This window comes from Strigops habroptila, chromosome 11, assembly GCF_004027225.2.
Source record: "Strigops habroptila isolate Jane chromosome 11, bStrHab1.2.pri, whole genome shotgun sequence".
Taxonomy (NCBI): domain Eukaryota; kingdom Metazoa; phylum Chordata; class Aves; order Psittaciformes; family Psittacidae; genus Strigops; species Strigops habroptila.
The window spans coordinates 22,299,384-22,321,346 of NC_046360.1; the positions used below are offsets into that span (position 1 = coordinate 22,299,384).

General features: G+C 45.7%; 1 protein-coding gene across 3 annotated transcripts in view; it reads left to right on the forward strand.

Moving 5' to 3' along the window:
* Positions 1–572: 572 nt before the first annotated feature.
* Positions 573–21,963, forward strand: part of SFMBT1 (Scm like with four mbt domains 1) — an 80,236-nt gene continuing 58,845 nt past the window's right edge. For 2 of the 3 annotated variants that reach the window (XM_030501798.1, XM_030501802.1), the window contains exon 1: positions 8,101–8,168. The gene's annotated coding sequence lies outside the window, so the exon portion shown is untranslated. Of the gene's footprint in view, positions 647–8,100; positions 8,169–21,963 lie in introns of those variants that run through there. The other variant, XM_030501800.1, reaches the window with a different exon arrangement.

Below are 21,963 nucleotides of genomic sequence, written 5' to 3' on the forward strand. Positions count from 1 at the left end.
GCTTTCTGCCAGTGTAGCAGTAACTGTTACACCAGTAAGCATGGGGGCTGAGTCTCACTGTATTATGCATATTGCAAGTGCTCCAAAATCAGGTGGCATTTCCTAAAGAACCCAAATGCTTATCACTGTGTCTGTCGTGGGATGCAGCCTGTATTTTTCCCTGCAGCGGTTCAGTTAGATTTGTTGTACAACTTCCTATTAAATTAAGGGAGAAAATGAATAAACATGTAAATCTGATCAACTGCTTAATATATTCACAAATAAAGGCTAAACCCGTAGCTAGTCAAAGAAGGTGTAGAGTCTAGCACATAAGAGAACAAAGTTATCTTCCCCTGCAGTTCTTCCAATGGGTTTTCCTGTCTCCTCACTTCCATGAACAGGCTGAACTTGTCTTCTGAGGTGTTCCTAAAAATGCATATTAAGCCGTCATGTTAACATAAGGCTCCTCAGTTCTAATCTACTTCAAACCAGTAATTTTACACTCTTTTGAGCTTTCTGCTATTAAAAGCTTCCAGAGTAACACACCTCTGAGACTGTATTACTCTGCTTTCCCCTGAACAGGTACAGCTTGGCTGACATTCCCTACAAGCACTGCTTTGCTAATGTGTCTCGGCCCTGGCCCATTCTTGGAGGTGCATCTGGAAAGGTTAGTTTTGGCTTTATAGGAATTTCAGCTCCTGGTTTCTGCAACATATTTCTGTTTCTAAATTTGGATTCCAACCTCAGGAATCCAGGCAATTTTCTTAATCTTGATCTTAGATGTTTTCGTAATTAGGCTACAAGATGATACATACATGAGCACTGCTATTTATGTGGCTCAAGAATGCAGTTTCTTGCAGATAATTTGCAAATTGTCTAATATACTTACACTTCTTCAGATTACTTAAAGGAACATAAATAAAGGCTCAGTATATGTGCTTTAATCTATGTCCCTGAAACCCCAAATAATATTGGTACTGTTTGCCTCTGCAGAGTCGAGGCAGTAATATACACATGCCAAATTCAGGCCTGCACCCTTCTTAGACACAGGAAAAAAAATCAAATTGAAGTGAAGATATAAAAGCTCAGGAGATATTTCCACGGAAGCCAATAAAAGAGAAAAGCTAGAAACTGACACTCACCAATAACAGGATTCTTAAAGCCTCAAATTCAATAAACCCACAAACCAAAAGAAATTAGGCAGGCATTGCTGCTTCAGGATGGCATGCTATGGGATTTTAACAAGATTAGTAGGTATTAAAAAGTAATGGCATAAATTGGTTATTTAAAGTCAGTATTGATTTGTTGCCAGATTCTGCATATCGACAATTGCACTTGAGTGTCCATTTACTTTGCTCAGAAATAAATATTCCTGCCCAGCTGCATGTGTTAGTTGGAAGAGAATCAGTTTTCACCACTGGCAAAGGGACAGGTTGTTATCTCAAGCCACATGGTTCATTGATTTATCAGTGGTGGTGTAAATACAGAAATTTATAGGGATGCTGTCAAGATCGTTTATTTTAAACCTTTTTTTTTTTGGAAGAAGGATGATAGCATGTGCCCAGGTAAGAATGCGAGAGGCTTTCTGAGTATTTGGACTTATTGGTTGAGGTAAATTGTCTCTATTGGATGTTTCTGGCTGGCAGAGTTAATTTATTTGTACAAAAGTATTTAATGATGCAGGGAGATTGTTATTGGAAGTTTAATTATTGTTTTGATTAGAGCTTCTATATGGGTGGTAGTACTCCTAACAAGATAATCATACTTTTTCATCTGTTAATGAGTCTTTGGAGTATTCCCAATGCAGTTTTAAGTATTAGTTGTTTTCCCACTCTTGGTTTAATTTCTGTATTTCATTTGGCTTGCATAATGAAACGAGACAGGCTGCTTTACTGCTCTTTATAATCCTAATCTGGTTTCCTGGGTTTGGGCTGATCAGGATTTTCCAAACCTACATAAACATTTCTAATCTGGGGAGAAAAATCACTTTGCCCATAAACTGAAACAAATAAATTGGGTATTTGTTCTTAGGTAGATTACAATATTGGTTTTGCACAATTGCATTGTGGTATCTAAACTTTATCATAAAAAGCATGTTCTCTGCCTCTCTTTTCCATCTGTATCTCTTTAAAAAAACCTAAACATTCTCTGTATCTCTTCCTGCCAATAGCTGCTAATCAGTATTGGCAAGATCATAGTCCAATGCAGAAAAATACAATATGGGCAGTATTTGCAAGCTAATCTTAGTAGGGCTCTGTCCTTACTGAAGTCGAGGGTACTCCAGTACTGTGGGTGTGGATGGTAACTGCCTTGCACAGATGGTAAGTTAAATTGTGTGAGAAGCTGGAAAGTGGATAGAAATGTAAAAGACGAGAACCATAAAAGAGCAAAATTAACATTATATAGATAGAGGGGCTTTGCTTTTCTATAGAGATAAATATTCTTCTTGTGGTATCTTCTATTACAGAGTGTTGATATACTCAACTTTTCACTGTTCTGTGACTGTACTTGCTCTCCCTCTGTTTCATTTTTTTATTTCTGAGTTTATTGGGCCTGGATCTTATTGTTTTGAAGTCAGTATTGGTTCAGTTACAGTAGTTTGCATACAGAGATGGCCCACACTGCAGTAACGTAAAAGCCATGAGGGACATGAAGAAGCAAACGGTGTGTGAGTGTTCATATATGCTGCCTGCCACAAGCACAAGTAATATTTCAGTCCTCTATGATATTCATCAGGTGACTGCTACAAAAATTGTACTGGGAGAAGGTGATAGTTAAGAAATTCCTCCTTGTTCTCTGGAATGTTCTCATCCTCTTGATGCCGTGGAAAAATAATGTAGATGCTGACACACGTATTAGAATACGATCCCCTTCATTTGCCTGTTGTGCTAACATCACTTGTGGACTGAACATCTCACAGAAACTGGAGGAATTCTAGACCCTGCAGAAGTCCAAAGTGAACATTACTCAGTGAAATCTGAACTGGAGGGAAGGTGGAAGGTGGGTGTCCCATGCTGTGGGGACCAGTTTATAAATTATTTCTTCTGCTGCTGCCAGCCAAGCGTCTTAACTAAGGGCCCTGTAGCCTTTTTTGTCACTTATTTAAATGCCTGATAATGGAGCTACACAGGCCCCGAAGCCTTCTTGTGCCAAGTCTGGAGTATTGAACCAGAAGCAGGCAGGTGGGGAAGGGAAGGTATGGAGGAAGCCACTTGGATCTCAGTTTCTTCCCTCTGTCCTGCAGCTGAACCTGATCAAACATATCTGCACACCAACGAAATGCCTTTTAAAGAGAGCTGTCTTGAATATTTGAAACAAAAGAAAGCATTGCCTCAATAACTATTAATATCCCCGATGTCCACACCATAAGCTACTGGCACACCTAGCATAGGCTGCTGCCAGCAGGAGCATCTTTAACAAGGTGCCTGAAGGAGGCGGATGGTCTGGATTGCACTTACCGTGTGTGCTATCGGCATGCTCCTGCAACAGCAAAGGGAGGAGTCTGAGGGGACTCTTCCCTCATGTCTGTATTAGAGTTCCTTCAGGGATGCAGAGATTGTCTTTCATGGGGCTGTCAGCTGAGCCTTTCATCAACTTTAAAACCGACATATTTTTCAGACAAAAAAGTCTGAAAACAGGAAGAGCAAAGCAGAAGTCCCAGGATGTCACTCAGTCACCCACAGGAGGTTTTCTTCTGGGTTAGAGTTAGTCTGATTCACTGACCACAGAGATGGCAACTGCAAATACATCAACATATGTCTCTGGTTATTATCCCAAAAGTACGAGCTGTATATTGATGCCCATGGGAACAGTGGAGAGCACTGAATGTTAAAAAGTCTTTAGCAATTTTTGTTCTTTAGCACTGTAATAAAACGCTGTATATTTTGGAATAAGACATGCAGTTCTAAGCTAACAGCTAAACATCAACAGCATTTGCCGAGAAAGTCCCTATAGTCAGGGAAAACTTAATGAGTTCAAACCACTGTGTTGAGCTCCCTGTGGAGTAGAGAATTAGACAGACTTGGCTTGCTCTCAGCTCTCCCCTGGGCCACGCTGGTTTGCCCTGCAGCTCTGGTAGTGCCCCTGTTCCCCTCACAAACACCCACCTTTGCCCCATTAAGGGGCTGGGTTGCAGATGAGGGTGGTGAAGGGTCCCAGGATTTCAGAAGCATTCTTGGATTGCCCACATAAGATCCAAATAGTAATTGCAGTAAGACCAGTATGTGGTACTCACATGTCCACATTAGGTCCAATCTCACTATCCTTCCCCACATAAGATACAAACAGTAATTCCAGTAAGACCAGTATATAGTACTTGTACGTCTACATTAGGTCAAACCTCTCAGTCTTTACTCAAGCAAATCTACTCTAGAAGTAGGGACAAAACTTTTAACCAACTTGTATCTAATTCAAATTAATATATCTGTAACTTAAAGCAACTGCCTCCGTGTTCTGCTCCCACTGACACTTGCGATATTCCTGTAACTGAATTATGCCCCCTTCACTGAAGGGGGATGCTCTGCTCCGCTACACATTTGAGTACAAGCACAGGAAAACTTAGCTTCAAAACAGGCTTTCCTTAAAATGAGGGAATGACAGAAGGAAAAGATGGTGTGATGCTAATAATACACGACCTACTGATTTGAGTACTAGGGGGTTTAGAGAAACTTTAGAATTCCTCTTTAATCACTTCATGTAAACAAGAAAAATAAGTTTTAATGATTAGGAGGCTGATGATGCTAAAAGATACATGGCTTGTTTCACATGAAGCATTCAGGTTTAACTTTGTAGAAGAAATGGCCTACACAGCTTTTGTCAAAACAAAAAACAAGTGCCAAAACGTCGCACGAGCTTGTAGGGAAGCAGGTGAACTGCTGTGAGATCAGCATGTTGCCAAAAGGTACCTTTGCCTGAAGAAGTGGAGTGTGCTCAGAAATTTGTGGGTCTCCTCTAGGTGGGAAGTTTCCGAGAGAGAGGCTCAGGAGCAGGCTGCTTTCCAGGAACAGCGTGTTTGCCACCCTTCTGACATGGGCAAAGGTGTGGATGGGTTGCTGCCGTGGATGAGGGGAAACCTCAGAGCAGGCTGGATGGTAAATCATCTTAAAAATAGGACAAGACACATTTTTTAAGGCATAGTACCTTCTTAAAGTGCACTAGCACAATGGCTGAGGATGATCTATTGCCTGGTGTACCAGAAATGGGGTGGAATATCATAGCAAGAAGTCATGCACTTAAAGATTAATTAGAATAACTGCGAGTAAGCTCAGGGGTTCATCAAATGTGAGATTATGAGGAGAGGAATCCATTATTGGTTGTAGGGTAACTATGATGCCACTGTAATGTGGTCTTAAAAATGCTAATGTATTCTGGGATGCATTGAGTGAGGTATTTTCAGTAGACAGTGAGGTATTAATATAATTGTTCAGACCTTGTTTAGAACAGTGCATGTGGGGTAGAAAGTATAGAGGACATTGGAAGACTGGAAAACCTATTTAGAGAGAAGATTAAAAATACGGCAGAAAGACTGAGAGATGATGATCTAACTGCTATTTATAGGGACATTTTAGGTAAATATCAGTGAGGTAAAATAATTTGAAGGATAATAATGGTAAAGAACAAATGGCTATAAATGAGACTGGAAGTTAGAAATTTCCCGGTTTCACAAGAGGCGATGCTTGGGGAGCCTTGAGGACAGAAGCAAGGCACCGAGGGCACAGTGAGGTTATCCATATTGTCTTCCAGTCTTCAAGTGGTGTTGAGCATCTCGTGCGTTGCCATTGCTGCAGAGGAGATATAAAGATATGTCATCCCTGTGGGATGACGGGTGTGTTTATGGTGTGCGAGCTCCGTGTCTCAGGATGTTCGCTGACACAGTGGAAGGTCCAGAAAGGAAGATTCAACCTCCTCCAAAACATCACGGGTGACACAAAGCTAATATATCATGAGGCTGGCCCATTGAGGGTGTTGTAAATAGCTACCCTGCTGTGACTGACAACTAATATGACACAGAAGTCAGCGTGCAGTGGAAAAACGGACCTTTCAGGTGTTCCACAGAACAGACCCGTGCGGATCATGTTTGGTTTTTTACACTCTCTTCCCCCGTTGTAGGTATCAAAAGCTAATTTCCAGGCTCACCCGAACGTTTTGGAAGAGCTGTTTTCTTGCTGTTGCCGGTGTGAGAGCTCTGCCATACCCGAGTTTTGGTGTTTCCTCCTGCCGCACACGGGTTTGGGATTTTGCAGGACGGGTCCCCAGTTTCTCGGAGCTCGTAGTGTGGGAAGGGGCGGCTGCCGTCACTCGCGGGGAGTGCGGAGACGTTCTTGGGGACCCACGGCGGTTGGACGTGTGGCCGGGGCGGCCGGGGGTGGCACTGCGTGACCCGGCCGGTGCCTGCCGGGGCTCAGCGGCGGCTGCAGAGCCGGTTGGCTCAAGAGCCGGTTGCACCCACATCGCCGTGGCGAGACCCCCCTCTAGCGGATGGCCCGGGCCTCGCCGCGCCCCGGCGGGAGGGCAGCGGGCGGGCCGGGAAACGGAACCGCGGCGAGAAGCCCTCCGGCGCCGGCGGGACCGTCCTCGGGCAGTGCCGCGGCGGCTGCCGAGCGCCAGGGCGGGTCCGTGCCGGGGCGTGGCCCCGCTGCCCCGGGGCGGCCGGGCGTGCTGCGCTCCCGCCCGAGCGCAGGGGGAAACGACTCTGCTTTTTAACTTCAGGCCAGCGGGAAACGGAGGTTTCTCGACTGCGTGGAGAGCAAAACCCCCGCTGTGAGGGTGCGCGGTGTGCACATCCCGCGTGGTTTCGCCCTGTATCACTCGGGAGTCATCCGGTCCCCGCGTCTCTCGGTGCCACCGCGCACAGAGCGAGCAGCGTGTGTCAGTTGCCGCTGGACGCGTAATTAGCAAGTTCACGGTTACATCGGTTCTTCCCGCCGCTCTTCCGGCACCGAGAGCTCTGTCTATTTCTTGGCACTTCTCTAGTTCGGAGACAATGATTTCGGCTCGCTCCGATCCGCTCTGCCCCACCGAACACTTATTTCCAGTTACTAGCAACTAGTGTCCGCCACAGCGCCGGGGCACGTAGGCAGCGGTGATCCTGCCGTGGATGTTCAGACAGGGGCGAGGCGGGAGCCTGCCCCGTTGCGAGCGGCCTGGCCCGGCGTCCCTCCCGGCGCCGAGCGGAGAGCGGCCGCAGCGCTCCCGCCGCCGTCTCGGCCCGCCGCCGCCGCAGCGGGCGGGCGGATGCGCTCCCGAGGAGCGCAAGGGCTTTCCACGCTCAGGTCCCGCTGTCCCCCGCCGCTGTTCGCCACCGCCTCGGCGCGCACCGCCTGCGCGGGCCGGGGGACGCGCCTTCCCACCCCTCCGCCGCTTGGGCAGGAGGAGCGCGGTGTTGCACAACCCGCTTCCTTTTTCTTTCGCTTCGCTGCGCCGCGGGCAGCCGCGGCGAGTGCGCGGGGCGCCGGTCCCCACCCTGGGCGGGGGAAAACGGGACGGGGGAACGCGATACGGGACCGGTGCCTCCCGCCTGCCCCCCGCAAACTGCGGCGCCGCCGCGGCCCAGCTGCCTGCGCGGCCCCGCAGCGAGGGTCGTGGTCACGCACAGGGGGCACCGCCGGGCCCCGCGCCCCGACCGCCCGGGGCCGGCGTATCTCCGAGGGGAAAGGAGGATGACTCTTCTCGGGGGGACGGGGACGGGACCGAGCACCCCGCGGAAGGAACCGGCCGCCTGCCGGGCTGTGCCCCTGCCCGCGGCGACGGAGCGAAGGCGCCCGGGCAGGGTGGGGACGCCCGCCCCGCCCCGCCTCGGCCCGCCCCGGCAGAGTCGCGGCGGCGGCGCGTCCCGTTACCGGCGGCCGAGCCCGCGGCTGCCCCCGGCGCGGCGGGAGCAGGTGTCCGGGGGCAGGAGCCCGGGGCAGCGCGGCGGGGGCGGGGCCGGCGGCGGGCCCTGCGGGGCCGGGCGGGCAGCCCGGGCGGGCGGCGGCGCGGCGGCGGACTCGTCGCGCCCGCGCCAGGAGGGAGTCGGAGCGCCCGAAAAGCCGTGAGGGGAGGGGAGGGCGGAGGGGCGGGAGGGGGGGAGGCAGGCGGGCGGCGGGCGCATGCGCTCTGGCGGGCCGTGCCATATTGGAATGAGGCAGTGAGCGGAGCGCCGGGGAGCCCGAGCCCCGGCAGCGGCGCAGGGCTGGAAAAACTCCCCGCAGGTGAGGCGGGCGGCGGCGGCGGCCGTGCGCGGCCGGAGCGGCCCCGGGCGCAGCTGTTGGGTGCGTTTTGCCGGCGGGGCGCGGGGCCCGGAGGGTTTTTCCGGGCTCCCGAAGTTTGGATGCGGGGAAAAAAAAGGCGGCGAGGGAAGAGGAGGAGGAGGAGGAGGAGGAGGAGGAGGAGGGGGGAAGAGGCAGGCGGAGCGCGGCGGGGAGGCGGCGGCGGCCGCCGCGCGGGGGGAGCGCGCGCTCTCCCGCGCGGAGGAGCGATGCGCGGGGCTGGCCGGCCGCCGCCGCGCAACTGCCCGCGTGCAACTCGGCGCGCGCGCCCGCTAGGGGCCCGCGGCGCCCCGGCCCCCGGCGTCCCGCGGCGCGCTCGGGCCGAAGTTGCCCTCCCGGCCGGGCACGCGCCCGCGGGGGGTTGGGGGGGGTGTGCGCCCGGCGGGGCACGCGACCGGCCCCCGCGGGAACTTTGTGCGCACCGCGCCCCCGCCCCGGCGCGGCCGGTCCTTGCCCACGGCCATGGCGGGGGGGGCCGAGCCCACCGAGCGCCGCTCGCTCGCCCCCCTCCCCCTCAAAATGGCGGTGGAAGGGGACCTTTAAACCCCGCTCCGCTCTGCACCCCGCCAGGCGCGGCCGTGCTCCGCTCCGCTCGGCGCGCCGCGCGTCCCGCCCGGGGCAGCGGCTGGCGTCGCTCCCCGTCAAGTGGCCCGTCAGCGGGCGGCTCTTCGCCTCCCGTTCTGGGTGGGTGGGTGTTGGGGAGAGGGGCGGGCGCCGCCTCCGCGGCCGCGCCGCCGGTTCTCCCGCAGCGCCGCCGCCCGCGCTGCGGGGCCTGCGCTGCCGCGGGGCCGGGCATTGTGTGCGCGCCGCGCCCGCCGCCGCTCCGCACCTCCGGCGGCTCCGCGCCCGGCGGCGCTCCGGCGAACGAGAGCCTTTGTCTCTCGGGGAGTCGGTCTGCGCTGCCCGCCGCTTCTGCACCTGAAGTCGTAAATCCGCCGCTGGTGCCGCGGCCCGGGGCGGCCGCCGAGGTGCCGGGGATGCCCCGGGACGCCAACTTCGGGCTGGGGAGGAATCGGCGCCGGGGCAGCGGCTGCGGGAGGGCTCCCGCCTGGGCAGCGACGGCTGGAAACGGGGGGGGCGGAATGCCCGCATGGGAGGGACTGTGCAAGTTTTCCGTCTGTGGCTTTTGCAAACTTGTTACCAGGGCTCCCCCCCCCCCAGTGGAAATAATGAAAGGAGAAGGAAAACAACGCGGGCAGTTAATTGTGCATTTTTAACTCCATTCACTGTCGAGTTCCACAAGGCCCTTTTTTCTTCAGAAACAGGCTGGTGATGCCCATTTTGCGGTCACGTGTGCTTTACCAGAACAATTATATCTACTTCAGAGAAACTTGTTGCCATTATAAGATGATTTTACATGGTAACCTTTATGTCTGACAGTTTTACCTGCTCTGACAGCCAAATTCCAATGGGAAAGGTTTTACAGCAAAAGAAAAGGCCTACCTTGCTGTTTCTTTGCTGTCCCTTCCTTCACAGGAGCTGGCTGCTGTCAGTAGCCCAGGAGGTTACCATAGCAAATACTTCCATAAGGCAGAGTGTGAGGTGCGCCCTGCAAAAGTAATGTTGGAGAAAACGGTAACCCATGTTGTGACTTCAGAAATACCATTGGTTTGCAACTTACTGAAGGCTTATGATAGATGTGAATGGGTAAGAAACATGATTTGTAAGAGTAGAAGTTGTTATTGGGAAATGGTCGTGTTCTTACTGGAGCGGGGGCTGTAACTTGTAGTGTCTACAGCACCCAGCAGGATGGATTTCTGATCTAAGGTCTGATTGCTGTTTCAAAATAGCCAGCTTTTGGGGCAAAGTACATGAGTGTCAAGATGAAAATACATCAGTTAACTGAAAACAGAGGTTTCCCGTGTGGTAGGTACTACTGACATGGGATTTACAATTAAAAAAGAGTAAAAAAGCATCTGTGTATCTAAAAGATCATCTCTAGGGAGAAGACTTAGTGGGCTTCCTGCCTTCAGTTCAGCCATTTCCTCTTTTGCTTTTGGTTTGTGAATTGTTGCTGTGATTGAAGGATGAGAATGAAATCTAGTTCTTCCAAGAACCTCTGTTAGTGGAAAAGCAGGAAGATGCTTCTGGGCAAGACAGACAACAAAGTAAAACTCATAGATCTCTCTCCACCTTTGTTTATGATTCTAGGCTTGGTGTGGAGGTGTGTGGGGAATGACTTTGCTCCCTTTTGATGGATTTCTCTGCTGGGCAGTTACACAGGGAGACTTGAAGTATCCTGTCACGGGAAAGCTGGAGTGTGCATTCTTCGCAAGAGACAGCGCTGCAAGACAGAGAGCTGAGAAACTGTGGCAGATCGTAGTTGTTATTGATCCGTATGGGTTTTTCTGTGCAGTTTTTTTCCCCATCTATATTAATTTGCTGGTATTGAGTTATCTGATTCTTAAACCTGGCAAATCTCCTTAGCAGTTGCTGTGTGGAAAAGAAAGGCGAGTTGAGTGTACAGTGACATGTAAATGACTGATGTAGTTTGCGTGGTGTTATCTTTATTATCTGTCACTGTCTCGTGGGCAAGATGTTAAAGAGTATTGCAAACATATGTTTGCGGTAGTAGGTTCTGGTTAACGTGTTACAGGGTGGTTTTGTTGTTGTTTCATGGCAGACCAGTGGCAGCTCTAGACCCTACCCTGTCTTGTCATGCGCACTTTTTGAATCCACTCTGTTTGTTGTCAGAAATCACTTTAACATCATTAGTGTGCTTCCAGTTGTGAAGTTTTGCCATGGCATGATGCTCCTGTGCTGATGCAGACATCAATACAGTCACTTTGCGCTGGCTTGACTTAAGTAATTGTCCTACAAGTGATGCACTTTAGACACGCAGCAACTCAATTACATGAACATGTTGACAGTCACTCAGGTTAAATTCGCTAAAGTGTCCTTTAAGTGCAGGAGAAATAGAAACCTGGGAGGTGTTTAGTAAGTGGCATTTTGGGGAGACAGCTTTGGATACCTAAAAACATCCATTGTTCCTATATTAACACGGTCTCAGTGTAACATAACAGTCAGATTTGGTTTCTTGACCTTTTAAGTGTGCATTTCTGTATCTTGTAGGTTGTGTAGGCTGTGTAAGTTACAAATGTTTTCTGGAACCATAAGGTCTTTCTTTTATGCTGTCCATCTGACTCATCGTGCTTGATGATGAGCAGATTTTATGTGTTGTCTTTGTGTTGGTAGCTTTGAGCATCAGTGCTGCTGCTGGCAGTGGACTTGACTTTGTGCCCATTTCCTCCTGCTTTTGGGAAATGGCGATCAGTTTTTAGGTCATAGGTTTAAACCTGAGTGGGTGTTGCTTAAAGCTTTTAGTAGGCTTTTATTTTGCCTCCTCTCAAGATTACTGTCTTACTTGAGAAGGGGGGGGGAGTTGATTTTTGTTGTTTTGTTTTGATTCAGATGCTTGCGGAGATTGTCCTGAAGGCACATGTTGTATTAGCATGCGAGATCCTGAAAGGGAGATTTAGCAGATTGTGTAGTCCAAGTTCAGCAAAAGGTGAAAACGAGAGTTAATGTTAATTATATATTAATATCTTATTATTTTAAAATAATGTCACCAGTGTAATGGTATTTTTATGTAATTATGTATTTTTTTCTAACTTTAATCGGCAGTTCTTTCCACTGCTCAGTTTTCTTTATATTGATAAAGCCTATGAAAGAAGCATCGAGGTGTTGCTTATTGCTCATTTGATTTTAAAATGGGTTTGGTTCTAAGGGTACAGATTATTATTATTATTTATTATTATTTCTTATGCTCCTATTATATGGGCGAGATTGTATTTTTTTTAGTGTTCTTAGCAAAGGCTGGTCTGTAGAACTGAAAATGAATTCCACTCTGCATTCTTAATAGGGCATCTCTTAGGGGAATCACTTGTTTGAATATTCTAAGTGTTCCCTTATGAGGCAGGAGGCTGTGAGCTTTGGCTGGAAGAAGGTATTCTACATATTAGTTGGGACTCTCCAGGTAACTCTCCACATCCCTGGGAAATTAGCGTGTTAATGCAAAGCTGCAGAGTAGTTACAGAGTCCTAAATGAATGCCTTAAAAATGCTTTGGAGGTGGAAAGCAGCATGTCTTAGGGGGTAGCTTTCTGCTTTGTTTTAGTAGTGTTGGATTATCACCTGCAGACGCCATGGAGGAGCATTTTGCTAGGAACCGTGCAGGTAAACAAGGCCTGGGAGCCACAGGACTGCTCCCAAGGTCTCTTTTTCTCTCTGTCTCCACCTCTTCTTTTTTCTTTCTTACCTCTTCTTGATTGTCTGTGATACCTGCATCAGTTTTATTTTCAGCAGAGACAGTAATGTTTTACATTTCTTTTCCTTGTAAAAATAAGTGTCCTGGTACAATACTTGTAGGATCATAGTATCGTTGAGCCCGCTGCCCCTCTCCCATTTTGTTGGCTGGGATGATGATGAGGCATGAGAGGATAGGCAGAAAACTGTGTACGTGTGGACATTTCAAATTAATGAAATGAGCCTTGTTTCCTAGGGAAACCAGATAAATAATAACGTTAAAACCCAAGACAAGAGGACTTCTTGGGGGTTTGTAGTGGAATAACCATGTCTTCTGTAGATACCTGACTCTAATCCTAGGATTTCTGCTCTTTCAAGCTATCTTTTTTTAATAAGACAGAGCAGTCTTAAATGACACTAGTTTTTTGCTGCACAGGTTACTCCTTGCAAACAATGCTCATATAAGAGATTTTCCTTCACTTCAAGTAGGTGGGAGCCATGCGTGGTTTGTATTGGCTTTTTACACCCATTTGGATTTGGCGGGTAGGCTCATGGCAGATATTTACCTACAGTTCAGGTGAGTTGCTAGTTACAGGGGCAATCTTACCCATTTGTTCAGGTTATGTGGACATTTAAAGTGTGATTATTGTCCCTAGAGCCACCCTGAGCAGCAGCTTGCTGGTTTTCAAGGTCATTGTTGTATTGCTGTGGCACTTCATTTACACTGGTTTATTTGCCGTTACACTTGAGGACACTCTTGCTCACTACAGAAATTACCTCTTTTTTTCAAACAGATGAGTTGGAAAAGAGATTAGTGGAACTCGATGTTATCTAAAAATGATGTGGCTATTAAACCAGCTTTGAGATCCTAAGAGTACTGATGAGAGAGAAGAGATGCATCTTGGCTTTTTTTTCTCTCTCTAAGAGTAAACTACGTCGGGCTGAGTGACCTCCTCTCCCATTTTGGCTGATTGGAGTCGAGTGCTCTCAGCGTATATCAAGAGGTGCTCTGCCTTGCATTGGTGGAAAGTAATGGTGGTGGAGGGGAACCCTGCAAGGTTTTGCTGTTTGTAAGGATGTAAGGGATTGGAGCAGCGATACTGAAGTAGGTATCAAGTGGATAGGAGAAGATTAACTCCGTCCTCATGTAGTTAGAGGCTGTAGTCTCTATTTCTTCTGGGAATGGATGAGAGAAAGCCATAAATAGCACCTTCAGATTTGTCATTGTTTCCAGAAGAAACCAATGAAGTCAGGAAGTGAAGGCACTTCCCCTGTGAAGCTGGGTGCACATTCATTACTCATGGCTTTTTGTAAGTTCTGTGGGTATCTTGCCTCTCCATACTGGAATAAGTGATGCCTTGGCATTTCTTACCTCTTTATTAGTCTGTTGACCTATGAAAAGATAAATAAATGTAAGATTTTCTTTTTTATTTGGGATATTTGTATTTTCTTTCTGTAGCTTGACTGAAGTAGGAATACCTGGCTACTCAGGACTTGTAGTAACGCGCACGTTTGCAGCTTGAGTGTGCTCTTTGCTCTGTGCATGGGGAGCCATGGCCTCTGGTTTAAGAAAAGAAAGTTACTTGTCTTGAAGTCATAAAACATAAAAAGTATTTTAAATCTAGGACTGTGGAATGCCTTTATACTGTAAAGCCTTATCTGAAGCTAGGGTGAGATTTTTGTAAGTATCTTTCTTTCTTGTCAAAGCATCTTCTCTTGAAAGGAGGTCACCATTGGCCTCAGTGCTCATGCACTCAGTGCTCCAAGAACGAGGATGTGGTGCTGGAAAAGTTGTGGTGTTTCTAAGCAGTACTGAGAAATGCTACTGAAGCCTTATAGGTGTATGTATTACATACACAGGCTTTCTCTCTCATATATTAGTATTTATTTTTTACTAACATCAAGTTTGAAATATGCCCCCGTTCATGTGTTAAGTACTAAATTGTTCGAGTGGTGTGTGAATATAAAGGACAAGATCTGTCCAATGAAATTCTTCAAGAAATGTCTAGGTAGGAAATGCCTATCAGACAGGCAGGGTGAAGCCTCGGGATGCATTCCTGCCATTGGGCCAGCAGAACTCACATAATGCACATCCTAAAAGAGAAATTATTGAAGGTGGCAGTGGTTCCTTTCAGGATTAACTCTGCTTATTGCTCTTTAAAGTGTTACCATGAGGGTTAAACTAATGGCCCTAAGAAATAATGAAAGCGCAGGATCAGTCAGAAGTGTTACATCTATAGCACTAATTGGCCAATTGAACCAAACTAATCAACTCCCTTTAAATGAATGTGACCATGGGCACAGGCATATGAAAATCTTCCCCTCTTTCAGGGAAGTTTTTTCTCATTTATTTGCAAAACAAGACTTCATCAAGTCAGCAGTGAGGCTTTTTAGTACATTGGCCAAGAACAAAAGTCTGCTTTTTAAGGTGATTATGTCTTAAGTTATTTGCTAGACTTTTAAAATAGATTTGGGGGAGAGGGGAGGAACTGTATTTTTGAATTCCCACTGGTGTTGTGGCCCAATCTTTCTTTTGAACTTACTCTCTAGCAAATGTAAGCATTTATTTTGTCACTCCTCTTAATGAAAACCAGTGTGTTTAAGGATGTGGCTTGGCTAAGTACATGAATCCAGAGTTTATTGTGATAATAAGCCAGTTGTAGGTAATTCTAGCCTGGCTGCAAGTGTAGAGGGAGTGTGTTCAACAGCTGGTTTGTTTGGGTTTGATTTTTCAACCAGTTCAGCTTATGTAAGAAAGGGATAATGTCTGGAAGCTGAGAAATCAGGGAAGATTGTCTTGGTACAAAAATAAGACAGGAGCGTAACAGCTGGAAGGACCAGGTGAGAAGAGAAAAACCCACCGTTCTTGATTGGGGTTAATGTTTCTTTGTTTAACTTTATGTATTCATTAAATTGAAAACCAAAATACTGTTTTCTTTGTATCTGCTTTCTCTGTATGTGCTTTTAAGGTAAGAATATTACCTAGCTAAGTAAAATGAAAGTGCAGGTTTTATTTCTAATTGGAGTCCAATTTCCATCTAAAAGCAACTTGACATAAATTATAATTCTTATGATTATCCAGTAAGAAATGCAGAAATTATCTTTTTATAGTAAAGCTAAGTTTTTTATTTAAATAATCAGGTTCAATTTTCTGCATTTATATTTTGTCTGCAAACAGGAGTTGAATCTTATTGGGAACTATTTTTAGGTTATTGAGAAATTGCAAAATTACATAGTTTAATACTCTTTTATTTAAAGCAATTGATATAAATGCTTTTTGATTGTGCTGTTACGTAGGTAATGATATCAGAATATGCTTTGTCAGTCTGGATCATGCTTACATGCAACTGTGAGTGATGGATAATACGATAAAACAATATAGCAACTGCCTATCAACCGGCAGAGGCACCTTTAGAGAAACTTAGCGGCATTGCTGTTTCTAAAGAGGTCTCTTTTCAGAAAGCTGGGTTACATGGTTACAGTGGTCAGGCTGGGAGAGTCTCTGAAGCAAGCAGTGTATTTTGGATTTCAAGGACTAACAGTGTATGATTTTTCTGTTATCTGACCAAAAGGGAGAAATCTGTCTTACCACAATGCAAAAACCTGATTTCTTACAAACAGCATGGCAAAATCCACTTCAGGGTAGAAAATGAACCATTCTGAGAGTCTACCTTAGCAGTGGAATTTGAAAGAAAAATACCAGTGTGATAGTCACTGGAGGTGGCTGCGAAGTTTCTTCTCTGCGTTGCCGGAGAAGAGCAGTTTCAAGTCTAGCTTGTGCTGTGATGAGCATAAAAGTTGCCATGAAGTGTTGGATCAGGAGGACACCTGGTCCTGGGTCTCACCTCAGTTGAAATGAGGATAAGAAACAGTGAAGCAGAGCATGGTCCTTCTTGCAGTCGGTGACGCGGCTGTGCAGGCTGCACAGTGACGATAATTTTACCTGTGACTGGTGATTTGACCTGTTCTCTGTCAGTTTGTCTAATCCTTTCTGAATCCACAACTTCGTGTGGTTCTGAATCTGCAGTTTAATTATGTGCAACGTGAAAAAGTGCTCAGTTTGTGTTTTCTGGTTCTTGTGCTGGGAGAAATAGTGAATAACCTTTCCTTACTCTTCTTTTTCATAGTAGTTTGATTTTGCACGTCCCTCTTGTACTATTCCATAGTTGCACTGTTCAGCTCAAAGAAAGAACCAGTTTTATTGTACAGAAGATGCTGAAGCCTGTCCACAGCTTGTGTCTGTGTGTAGTGCTGGACTGGGCAGGACTGCTCTTTCTGGCTATGGGTATTTCTTAACTTGCCTGTAAAACTGAATTACACATCTGCCTCTGTTAGAAGTGTTTCAAGCCTCTGATCTTTGGTACCTTTTTTGTGCATCTTCTAGTCTGGCCATGGCTGTTTGACACCATGCTGTCTCAAGGTGCTCTGGCTTTCTAGAACTGTAGCACAGTGTTTTCTGTTCTGTTCTCCATTCCTTGGGGCTCTTAATGAGTAGGGATTGATGCTCCAAGAGAATTAAACGTAACAGTTTCAAAATCCTGAGTTGCAGTAGCTAATTTAGATCTCATTGTATAGGTGAGGTTGTTTCTTTCTCTCTGTCTTATTATACTCCCTTTAATTTCATCTTCTATTATCCTTTTGCAGTTCTTGGCAAACATCATTTATTTTTCATCTCTTAAAACTTCACACTTACTCCGTGTTTGTGTGCTTCTCTTGAAAGGCAGGGCTCGGTACAGACTCAATATTCCTCCTTGTAGTGTAAAAAGTTACTTTTTATTTCTATGATTACTTCCTGTCTTTATAATCAGCTTCTAAAATATGAGGTGCTTCAAAGTGCTCCAATATGATTCAAGTCTCTGTGAACAATACTAGATCCTGGAAAATGGTACCGTGTCTGTTGACATCAGGCTTGCAAGATGTTTGCTTTCCTTAACTTGTGTTGGAGACATTGATTGGGAATTAATGGTGCTCAGAGCTTCCCACGGTTGGAACCTGATGGATTTTCTTTTCCCGGTTTCAAGTAGGCATTTCTGTGCTGAGCTCCCAGGCAGAGGGCACGGGAGGCAGGGTGCTGGGAGCTCTGAGGAGATGTGCATGAGGGGCTGGCCTCGGGGTTTATGTGGCCACAGCTGCTGTCGCTGTTGGCTTTGGACATTCCTGCAGGTATTTTGCAGGGCAGAGGTAGAAGGAATTAAATTAGATAAAACTAAATTGCATCCTTAGAACAACATTAATAATGAAAATATTTCCATATGCAAAAGACTCTCAAACTGGCACTTCTTAGCACTTACAATGCACAATTCTTTTTTAATATAAGGAAGTTTTCATTGTGATGGTGGAGCATGTATAAACCTGCTGATACCACTTCTTACGTGTTCTTGTTAGTTTTTGGACACCCTTCTGGCTGAGGTGACCATTAAACTTGGTTTTGCCCTTAATGCCCAGTTTTTATCATATCCTCAGTAAAACTCTTAATTCTTGTTATTTGATGAATTAACTTCATTAAATGACAAAGCATCATTAGATGAAGTTATCTTTGACTGGATCTGCTGTGCAGCACTTGGTATGGAATTTAGTATTTTCAACATATAGATAATCTTATTCCCATCTTCTCAGGTGGTGAAGTTTGTAAAATGCTGGTAGTTCAGCTATGTATTGCTGGCTTCCACACAGCCAGCAAGCCTGCATGCTGTGGTGGGAACAGATTACCCATTACTCCAGTTTGGAAAATGACAAACCAAACATCCCTAGTCTAGATAGAAGAGAGCAAATCGGTCTCCCTGTACAGTGCCTTGTGGAGTTACCTGTGCCTGACACCTGTGTAATGTGTGCAGGAGAACATGGATATTACATTTAATCCATATTATGTGGGAATATACCACAATCCAAAGGATTTATATTCCATGTGAAATACTCCTGTATAAGGCAGTAAATATGCTGGAGATTGTTGCATCGAGAAGCCAGGGAAGTGATTTCATTTTGCTGCTAATGAGTGTTTTTCTGTCGACCCTTTTGAAAAATCCATTCATTATTTCTCTGCACCTCAGCAGTTTTCTGTTCATTTTGTGGCCATTTACTTCTGGGTGTGCCTAGCCCTGTCATAGAAGAACAAGCTTTTAATCTTGTGTGTTTAGAAGACCATTTCTGTAACCGTAAGTTACTAACAAAGTACCTTACAAGCGTTAAAGTTAAGGTACTGCAGAGGTGTTGACCTCAGCTTTGGAAAGCTTTTAGGGAGTATTTTTTTCTAGGCCAGTTCTTCACTCAATTTATGCACTTGCTTTGCATAGGGATCCATTTTTTTACATTCTTGTTACTCCTAGAAGTGATCATGGCAATGCTTGTCTGTGCAATTTCTGGTTGCAGCTGAGGGCAGCACTTAAGTGTGAGCTGGTATAATTTACATCCGACGCTGCACTTCCCGCTGAATGTTTTGCTAGCAACTCCGTATCTGTAGGGAGCAAATCAAAACAGACCTGGGCTGTCAGCAGAGATGTTTCTTAAACACAACCAGGCAAATGGTTTTCTTTTCCATTTAATCAAGGGTATATTTTAAATTGAATCTCACAGCGGAAGCACATGATTATAATACATACAGGTATTTCTGGTGGGTTTAGCTGTTAAGAGCTTCCATGGGCCTACACTTAGATACAAAATACTGACCAGGGGAAGAAAATCCAGGAGATTTCGTAAAAGAGCTTTTTAAGGTAGTGTTTTCAGGACAAGAGTATCCTTTGATTTTTTTTTTTTAAGCACTGTTCTTATTACATTCTGCTGTAAAATTAAAATTCTGATTATAACATGTCTGATTTAAAATTTCTGAGCACAACTATTGATTCAAAAGTTGAAGTGGAACTTAAATAGAAGGGTATTCTCTCTCTTTTGTATTTATATGTTAAGAACAGAAATAAGGTTGCATGTGCCAGCAGCGTGATGCCTGAAAAAATATGTGCTGAACTTTGCAGGGATGGGGCTGCAAAAATAATTCAATAAAAAAAAGTATGAATTTGAAAATACGTTTTATGAGAGTGCAAATATTCCAGTGTTGTCAGGATCAAGCTTGGAAATTGTACTCCTAAAAATAGCAGAATCTTTTTCAGTCGCTCTCTGTCTTTGAGCCCTTAGGCTCAAGTCTTGATTTTTCTCTCTGTATGAACAGAAGTGCAAAAAAAAAATCTCAAAACGAGAACAGATTTTCCTGTAATTTTACCACTCCTGATGCTGGGGTAATAAAAACATCATCACTTACTGTGAGCTCTTCACTAAAACCCTGTGCTGTCACTGTTCTTAGGCCTTTAGGCCTGTTAATGTTCTTGTGATTTGAGATTGGTGGTGTTAAATGCTGTTGTCTTCTTTTCTTTATTTTTATTATTCTTTTTTAAGCTTTCGGTACTTTTTAGAGGAGGACTGGGAAGGAAGCATGTCAGTTAATGAGCAGTAACAAAGGCAAGGCTATATTTTTGTGGTGTTGCCTGGAGAGAGAGTCCCATGATTTAGCACAGCTCGTAATACTGTAATTCCATTTAGAAGGAAAAGATACGGGGGAAAGCTGTGTTTTGTCATCACTGTTTGTACATGCAAAGAGTGGTAGAGTCTTAGTAGTGACTCAAATGGAGCTTTAGCAAGGTCAGACAGCATTTCCCTGGATAATACAGAAACGGCTCACGAGCTACAGTGAAAATAGGGGCTGTTTGGCTCCCCGTCAGAAGGTTTGAAGGTCATGGTTGGTTGAAGAGGTTCCAGGATCAAATGTGGGGACTTCTGAAGATTATTTGTGTTGGTGCATGAAGTCTCTCAGAATTAATCAATTCACCAAGACCTGTACTGGCTTTATACCCAGCCCAGTGTGTATGTTTTTCTCAGTTTTCAAGACTTTAAAATGCCCCCTTTAAAGCCTTGTTGCTCTGAAATCCTTTCTCAGCCTCTCACAAAACTTAAGTGTTTCACAGGAAAGGCTTCGGTGCCACTTTACACCTGCAGAGTATTAAGTAATGCAGTCTGTAAGGTGAGAAGTGACCATATTTCTGTGCTTTTAGCCTCTTATTATTGTTGCTTGGACATAATGTTAAGAGAGATGTGCTGGCAGTGGAACTGGAATAGCGGCCAAGTTCTGCACTGTAAGTAATGGTAGCAGGAAAAGGATTTTCTTTTCACATAAGAGAAGTTAAGTGTCAGGGCATCAGACACTCAGGAGAGTGTATTAGTGGCACAATGGCAGCATATTGAAGCCAGCTTGTCTTTGTGAGATACGCTGGATCCCACAGGTAGAATGAAGAACATGTTATGGTACCCAAATCTGTAATTTTAAATAGACTGTAAATAAGTGTGTCCTGTAAATATCTGCCGGTTGAATAGGATTTTTCTAAGCCCTTGTGAAGGATTTCTGGGATCCCTTCAGGTACAAAGGGAAACAATTTTTTTGTTATCCTTATAATGTTCCTCCTTTAGATATGCATTTATTTCCATTAAAAACATATTTGCTCATCTGAGCTGGAGGCCTTTTAAAACAAAATGCGAATGAAGTCTTGGGAAGCAGTGGGAGACCTCAGGACTCTGCAGTGAGAGGATTGAACTCTGCTATCCACAGTCTCTTATGAATAAAGTTAGCCTTCTGAAGATAAAAGAAAATTCAATTACAAAGCAAGAAGGAGGGTGAAGGGGTGTAATTAAAACACATAATCCTAAAACCAACATGAACAGTTCTTTTTCATGTTACACTTAAAGCAGTCTGCTTTGTGTGTGCAGTTGCTGTTGCTTAAGATTATTGATTTAGTTTCCTAGGGGAAACACTGTTTGAGAGGGTGCGAGAAGGATGACGTCTGTTGGTGTAACCGGCAGCGTGATTTCACGCAAGCGTTGTACTTACGGGCAGCTTGGTGGAGAGTTTTCCTTTACCGCTTGCTAATCTTTTCTTTAAAAAGAGAAGAAAGAAAAAAGAAAGGGCAGAAAATAAAATGCTGCTTTTGTTTTTATTTCTCATGCTAATGGCAGCTGTCCTCTCAGACAGTGAGTGCTTCAGGCAGCAGGAGGAACCAACAGCAGCAGCGGGACAGCTTGTTCTCTCCTGTTACTTCTGCACCTGGGTTTGCTTCCCAAAATTTAGTGGTTTGGACCCTGATTCTCAAAGCGTTTGGAGTCAAATCCCATTGAAGTGACCAATGTTGGTACCTAAAAACTTTGATAGGATGGATATATGGCCCGAGTTCCACATCTGGGAACTTGAAAATCTCTTGAGAATTTAGTGATAAATGCTAGTGCTGTGTTGTAGTTAATCCACATCTGCTCTTTGTCACTGCTTCTCTGCTAATTAGCTGCTTAGTCTTATGCTAATGACAGGACTTGGATTGGAGCACCCATCTCCTTGGTAGTGCAGCATTCCCTGGCTGGAGCTAGCAGCATTTTGCTGTCAGGACTGGCTATTATGATAAAAATACTCTGATTCCAACTAGCGGGGTGAAGTTGTACGTACGCACACTGACCCGCTCACCGCAGAT